Here is a 7934-nt window from a genome sequence, read left to right as displayed (position 1 = left end):
CAGAGGGTGTCCCTAATTTGGGTCTGGGCCAAGGTAACGTCATGGGCTGCCGTAAGAGGCTCTCCCGGTGTTCAGCCAATCAGCGATCAGCTTGCATACGCCCTTTGAGTTATTACTGAGCTCTGCAAAACATCCTTCAACAGACAAGCAAGGAGAGGCCGAGCGAGGAGGCGGCCATTATCCAAGCGTGGAGTGAAATGGCTAACTGTGTGTTACACCCCGGGTGGTTTTGGTTGTTTTTTTTTTTCTCTCCTCTTTTTGTGTTTTTTTTTTTTACATAAGGGATGTTTTTAATTGAATGCAACACTTCTTATCAGGACTCCACTGTGTGTATGTTCCCTGTATTTACAAGGATTTGTATTTTTGGAAGAAGGAAGATAAAGTTCATAAATGTTACATGTCTGGATGTTCTCTCTATGATGTGGACTCCATCTTTGTATTAAGTCATGGCACACCCTAAGTCAGAAATAAGTAAATACATTTTCTCTTTTTGCTATTTGGAGTCGGGAGGGGGCTTGTTTTGCAGCATATAACTGCTTGGTTTCTTCTGAACAATAAATAAGAATTTCTTTGTATATTTTCTGATTTATTTCTTTATCCTTTAGCAGTTAACATTTGCTCCATTTTTTTTTTATTTATGCAACGAACTTTATTTAATTGGCATGTTCCTTTTGTAGGCATTTAAAACAAGATATTTCATTGGTTAGTCGTGTTTTCGACACAACACAGAAGGAACTAACGTATTTTTTTCTCTTGCTGGTTTTTGACTATTTTTGTTTTTTTACTTTGGTTCCATACTTCTTGCTTGTTTTGCTAAATGGAAAGGTAAAACAGGACTGATGCGAGGTGGCTTCCTGTAATTTAAAGGGAAACTAACTACTGCAATCTCCAGCCTGTGTTAGCAGGTAAGTAACACGAATTTGCCCTTCAAGTGTATGAGAAGAAAACTGGGCCTGAAAGCAAGTGTAAGCCTCTTAAGAAGCCTTATCTCCGGCTTGTGCAGGAATGATATTCATGGGCACGACCCCCAGTCTCTGGATTTCACAGATCAAACCAATAATGTGGGTAAAACACCCAGGTCGTTCCCTTCTTCGTGATCAGGCTCCCAAGTCTGTGTTGCTGTAAGACCGCACGCTGCTCTCCGCTCCTGCAGCAATTTAAGAGCGGCCACACCCTACCAGCCTCTATTTAATTCATGTTCCAGTGTATTTTAGAAGCGATCCACGGGTAATGTTCAACACATAGTATTCCAAATATGATACCGATCTATGGGTTCTGTGATCCATATTGGGTCCCTGCGTATTTGTGTAATAATATAGAATCCGGTGTTCCTGGCCTGCACGTTTTGCTGGTGATGATCGTAGCCGTGTAACCCCCACCGTGTTACTTTTTACCGCACGTTTATGTGGTATGTGAAGCACAGGGCCGTGCTGCTTACATAAGGGAATGGAAGCTGTTTGGTGCTTGGCCTACATCTATCTGTTAACTCCTTGGAAGCCTTGGCTTTACAGACTGCCCCCTCGTTGATTTACTCTTGTACCCGCTTTTGCCCTTTACGAGCTCCATTGACGTCCGCTAGGAATGTGAGGGGCAGGCAGAAGCCATGTTTTAAAAATCCACTGTAGGCAGTATGGGAGCTGCTGTGTCTTGGTTTTGAGGTGGAAATCGTTTCTTTATTACCCTATTCTTTGGCATCTCCGGTTATATGATGTGCCTCCATCTCCAGTCTTTCCTATAGACTCGAAGACTCTTTCCCTATCCCCGAATTATAGACCCTATTTGTAAGACAACCACAATTTTAACCCTTTCGGTGTCAGTGGCACGCAAACCCCCTCTGATTTGTGAATGAAACTCTTGCTGAGGGAAGAAGTAGCCCCTTGCAGCGAAATGCATGCGTTACGTGGCTGCACGTTGGTTGTGCTGTTTACGGTTACATTTGAGCTCCTGTGTGCGGCTTTATTAACCGGTATGTTGGTGAATTGGGGATATGTGAAGATTAAAGCCATGAGGAAAGCAGGCTGTGTGGATCAGGCCGCCTTTATCTCTGGTATGTGCTGGTTTGGGCGCGTTAACCATATGATCACTTGAGGAAAACAAGACCAAGGCTGAGTATGAGAGAATCTGCCACAATAATAATAATATGCCAGATTGTAATGGAGCCGTGAATTAAATTGACATGTTATATGCCAAATAACTCTGAAATGTGACTTTACTAACATATATAATTCTGCCTTGTGTGTATTACATGGCGTTTAATAGTAAATAGGGAGTAGCTTTGTGTGCCCTGGCATCTAGAACAGAGGTTTATTGTTAATAAGACAGGGCTACTGGTCATACCAGTTTGGGGATTTCCTTTGCACTGTCCTGCCCCTTTTTGGCATTGTGCAAATGTCCCCTGGCCTCTGCCTCTAATACTATTACCGGCATCAGCAGGTTTCGCATAGATGACGTGTCACCGGCAGCGACCTCTGCCACTCGTGATTAGTCTTGCTTGGCAGTCTTTATGTAGTGTCTGTTTTCTTTTGTTACTGGTTGTTATTGTGTGTTGCCATTCTTTCTTGATGTTATCAATGCGTTCACTGTGCTAATATGCAACAGTAACCAGGGATGATCTGGGGTAATCTGGTCGGTTTTTTTTTTGGTTTTTTTTTTTTTTTTTTTCTTTTTTTTTTTTACTTGTTCCAAATCCAGTCATCCATTTGGGAAGCGGAAAAGCTTACCATGCAGCGGCCGATCGTAATTCACTCCATGGACTATTTATTGCAGTTTTCCCAGTAGTAGCTTCCTACTATTGCTTTGTGGCCGAGAAGTTGGCTTCCCGCTTCTAATTGTTAAATATTGTTTGTCGGGGTGTTTTGTTACCCGTTTTTCTGATTTTCGAGAGATCTGCCTGGCACACTGGGCATTAGTTCCGGACTGGCGGATCTCCAGTAATGGGGTTTGGGTGTATATTGTGAACGCTTCTCTTACTGCACGAGTTCAGTGCTGTCTCTACTAAACCTATGTTAGATGTTCTGTACATTGCATGTTAATTCTTCTGGTTACGCTTGAAGAAACTCAGTTGCACGCCAAGTTCTCAATCACTGTGTGATGACGGGCTTTTAGGGTTAGTGTGTGCGTGTATATAATATATTTCACTGATTTGTTGTTACTGTAGTATATAATATGGGTGTGTATGTATAATATACATAATGCATGTTACAAATATTATAATATGGCAATTATGTTGTGCTATGTTATGTAAATCTCCTAAAAATGCCTCCTTTTTATGCCAATAGAAGGCTTTTTTCCCCCTCTTATTTTTACTTTTGGAGGAATAGCAGACATATGTTATTTGGGCAACACAGAAAAAGTACCCGCCGTCCAAACACAACATCGTGCAGTATTTTTCATGATTGGAAAATTACATTTATGACATCTGGGGGCCAGGATTCGGCTTGGAAAGACTATGGCAGGTACTGTTCCTTTTTTTGTGGCTTTACGTCGGGGACAGGTGGTCAGGGTATCGTGTTAACCCAGACAGCTGGCACACACCGCCCCACCTGTCAAACTGCCGTGCCGACGTGTTCACTTGGTGAATGACTACATAAAAAAACGATGGTTTTGCACCTCCACACATTTTTACGCACGGCAGGCATAAAAATATATAATTCAAAGGCAGCTTTTACTTGGAAAGGAAAAATAATGCTGCAGCCAAGGGATAGCATACCCAGATTGTCTATATCCATAGAATATTATGGTTGCATTTATTACTAGTCCTCCTTGCTGTTTTGTGTTAAGGTGCGCGGCTGTGTTCTGTTGGCATGAAGCCATGTGTGATTTCCCACCATTCTCGGCTTCTACAGCATAAAAAGGAACGCTGTAATATTATGGCTTCCCACTTGCTACTGCAGAGGAAACGGTAACGAAACAATGTGAGTTATTATATTAAGCTTGTACATTTAGTAAATGTTTTGAAACTCTATAGTCCTTGGAGTTTAATGATCAGGGGAGCGGTGATTTGCTCAAATAAATTCTGCTGCTTGTGATGGCAGATGTCACACTAGAGGGCTTATGGCCCTTTGTCCTAATGACCAGAAACGTTTGTTCGTAGTGCTAGCCATTAGAGACAAGATCTGTCCTCTATGATCTTGTGAGGTGTCGGTAACCGTGTTTCTCCTCCCTGTGTCCTCCGAGCCTTGAGTATTCTCCAGCTGTGTAGTACTACGGTATTTGTTTCTGGGTACTTTGAAGCTGGGATCTAGCAGCGGTCTGTGGAGAATAGTGGCGCTGAAGTCCACACCAGTTCACTTAACAGCAGTCTTTCAATCTAGTCCAGTTTTAAAGCAGGAGATGGGGGGGGGAGCAGAGTTAAGGACATTATCTTCTTTCTGTTTTGGTAGTGAACAATTCTTACTTGTGAGCGCTTTCGATACTTGAAAGCATATCACGCTTTCCGCAAAGTAATATTATATCTCAAAACTTTCAATGCCAGAGAAGCTGCAAATTGTGCTGAAAAGTCTTGTTTCGCTCTGTTTCTGGCAGGTGTTGTTGTGATTGCTGCGTCCTGTGAACGCTTTGTGTGTTTTCAGTAACTCTCACTTGTTTTCTGAAAGTTCTTGAACGTTCTGGTTTTAAGCCAACAAAGGAAATTCACGTCTTCCGCTCTTGCATCAGTTTAGTAACCCCTTCGCTCCGCTTTTTCGCATCGAGTTCAGATTGGCCACATTGGTCAGGATTTTGTTTACGATGATGATGATGATGATGATGATGATGATTTAGGACATTTTATTACAGTACACCTGGAAACCGTTTATTCCTTCTTAAAAAGGATAGTAAATGCACAGCTGGTCTCCATTTTAGTGTTGGTCTCTTAACCCCTTCAGTGCCAACATTGCATTACTCACTGATATAAAAACATTTGCTTTGCCCAATTTTGTATAGATTAGCCTTTTGCGACTTGGCTACATTATATATGTTAGGTATAGATATTTCAACCTATTCATGGCATACTTGGTACATTACAGCTCAGTCCACCCAGACTTCTAGAATATTGCAGTGCTCTTCTACTAGTTTGCTAAGACTAGAAAAAAAATGTAAACATAAGGATTTTTTGTCTAATTTTTCCCTCGCAAAAAGCCTTTGGTCCGTTGCCATTTATCCCAGTTGTGTTTACAGTTTGATGGCTGGTCCTTGTACAGTCCCCGGTAACAAAGTTCCAACGAAGAGTACAGTGTCTTGCAAAAGGATTTACCCCCTCTTGGCATTTTTCCTGGTTTTTTTTGTATTACAACCTGGACTTAAAATCGATTTTTTATTTGAATTTTATGTAATGAATATACACACACTCATCCAAATTGGTGAAATAATGGAAAAAGTGGCGCATGGATATGTATTTCACCCCCTTTGTTATGAAGCCCCCCCAAATAAGATCTGGTGCAACTAATTACCTGCAAGAGGTGCAACACAGCTGCCAAGAGCGGGCCACCCACCAAATATTCCATTCAGTGTGAATAACTGATAAAATGAAAACAAAAGAAGAAATAATAAATAGTGCAGGTGTACAAAAAATATGATGTGCCCTGCGTATTGCCGATTTAACACTCAGTGTTTCTGTGTGGTTCAATGCGTCACAGGGGTACCCTCAGGGTCCACGTATGAGATATATACCGAAGAGAAGAACAGAAGAGGATCCAATAATGTATATTGTATATATCGCTGGAGGCGCACCAAATAGAGTTATACTTACACTGATGCAAGTGTAAAGATGCCCGTAGTTGTTGGTGACGGTCTGGTCACATCCGTATTCTCCTCTGTTTGGTGAATCCGATGATAAATACCAGTGGGTGTGTGGTACTGTCCACAAGAGGTATAGTAAAAGGTATATTTATTCCAAAATTACAATGAGCTGGATCTATAACAGATGCAGCTTTAAAAGTAGACAAATAAAATAAATTAGATGAATAAAAAGCACTAGTACGAATAAAAAATGGTAAAAAGTAGTTCAAAAAGGTCACTCAACGCGTTTCGCCATGAAAGGCTTCATCAGGAGTATTTTCTGCTCGAGTGAAACTTTTAACTGTTCGGCGCCATCTACTGTCTGTGTTGTGGCGTCTGACGTCAGGACGGTAATAACTTCTGGGTTCCTTCATTCGCCTGCATGTAGAGGTCGCTGTTTTGAGTGTACCCGATATCTCAATCAGAGGTTGCGGTTTGCCATAGGATAGAAGGTAAGTAAAAGAACAATATTTGTATCATGGTACTAATGTATTTTCTCTTTACAGGTGGCAGGATGAGGAGCAATGGAACAAGAACAGCGAGGTCCGCCCAAGAAATGAAGTCGGAGGGGACAAGTGCTGAAACCGGCATCCACGCCGGTGTGCAAAACGCACTCTCCGTGCATCTGAACGGGATGCATACACCAACCGGCATCACTGCCGGCAATGGATGTCATTACGGCTGATTATTTTTTGTTCACTACTCTATTCCTCTTACTGGTTTTCTCACTTTTTGCACACCCGCCAAATATCACAGACCAGGTAAGGAGGGCATTAATCAGAGAGGCAACAAAGAGGCCAAACCCAGATTCATCTGGGACCAGAGCAGATTTGGCAGGCCAGAAAGTTCATAAACTGATTTAGCATCATATTACTATGTTTTAGAGTTGCATAAGTATTTCATATTCATCATTCTCCTGCCAAGCTGGTAAGGGTGGTGTGAGTTGCGGTCCACAAAAGCATGAGGCTATCTTTTGTTATCTAAATTGTTTGATAATTATCACATTACTCTATTTTCTGTGAGCCTATTCTGTGTGCCAAATTGAGCGTGTCATGTAGTGTGCCCTGCTTAAAGAAAAAATACAAAAACCTATGCATGTGGGGTATATCTGTAAACAGCAGAATACACTTTCTTTATGGCTGCACGTAATGAGTGCAAGAAATCTTAACCAAACAGTCGTAAATGAGACGCGGACACCGCAAAAAAAACTTGAACATTTCAGGTTTGGAAAAGAGCGTGTGGATGTTCTGTTTTGTGGCCCATCACTTTCAACAAAAAAAAATTTTTTTCCTCTCAAAATCAGGACTCTTAGATTAATATACTTTGTGGTATTTGTGGCAACTGAGCAGGTTTGGGGAACATTTCCATAGTAATATATTAGAAAGGAAAAAACCGTTTGTAAAATGCTATTTCCTCATACTAAATTTTAGACTATACATCTAAAAAATGTATTAAGATGGAGAATCAGGGTTAAGGAAACATCTCAGGTGTTTGTTTGGGTACCAAACGCTGTCAGTAAAGAAAGAGTTAAGGTTTGTCCAAGTCCACGTGGAGGGACAGACCTGCGGTGGCGTGGTTAGAACGAGATTGCTGAAAACATTGGAAGAATGCGCCATCGTTTTTACAATAAAAGGACAGCAGCGACCTCTCGTGGAAGAACAAGCGAAGCAACATTTACGCACAGCACTGCCATTAGTTTTGTTACATCTACCATATGAATTACTGACACCTGTTTAAATAGACTATACTTTTACATTCCTCTTGTGTGATTTTGGAGGATGGATTACTTAGGTGAACATATCAGTACGATGCCTGAGGGGTTCACAAATGGAAGGAAACTGGGAGTAAACCCCTGCTCATACTGTTTTTAGGGGGAAGAGGAAAGGGCACCTAGTGAGCTTTTTTGCTGAAATTCTGCAACATCCGGAGAGTGTTGCATAAGGGCTGCAGCTGTGGTTCCATACAAAAAAGGAAAGTCATTACGGCTGATTATTTTATTTGTTCACTACTCTATTCCTCTTACTGGTTTTCTCACTTTTTGCACACCCACCAATTGTGTGAGGGGCAAACGAATAGGATTAGTGGAACGGAGAACCAAAGACCCAGAGAGGGCCCATTCGGTCTGAGGTGTGCCATGACCGACGTACCAGGTATGCCTATAGAGGGCCACCCCGTAA

Source organism: Sceloporus occidentalis, unplaced genomic scaffold, assembly GCF_023333645.1.
Source record: "Sceloporus occidentalis isolate IW3139 unplaced genomic scaffold, rSceOcc1.0.p SCAF_48, whole genome shotgun sequence".
In the NCBI taxonomy this organism is placed as follows: domain Eukaryota; kingdom Metazoa; phylum Chordata; class Lepidosauria; order Squamata; family Phrynosomatidae; genus Sceloporus; species Sceloporus occidentalis.
The sequence above is the reverse complement of the archived record's forward strand: the minus strand, read 5'-3'. Positions refer to the sequence as shown.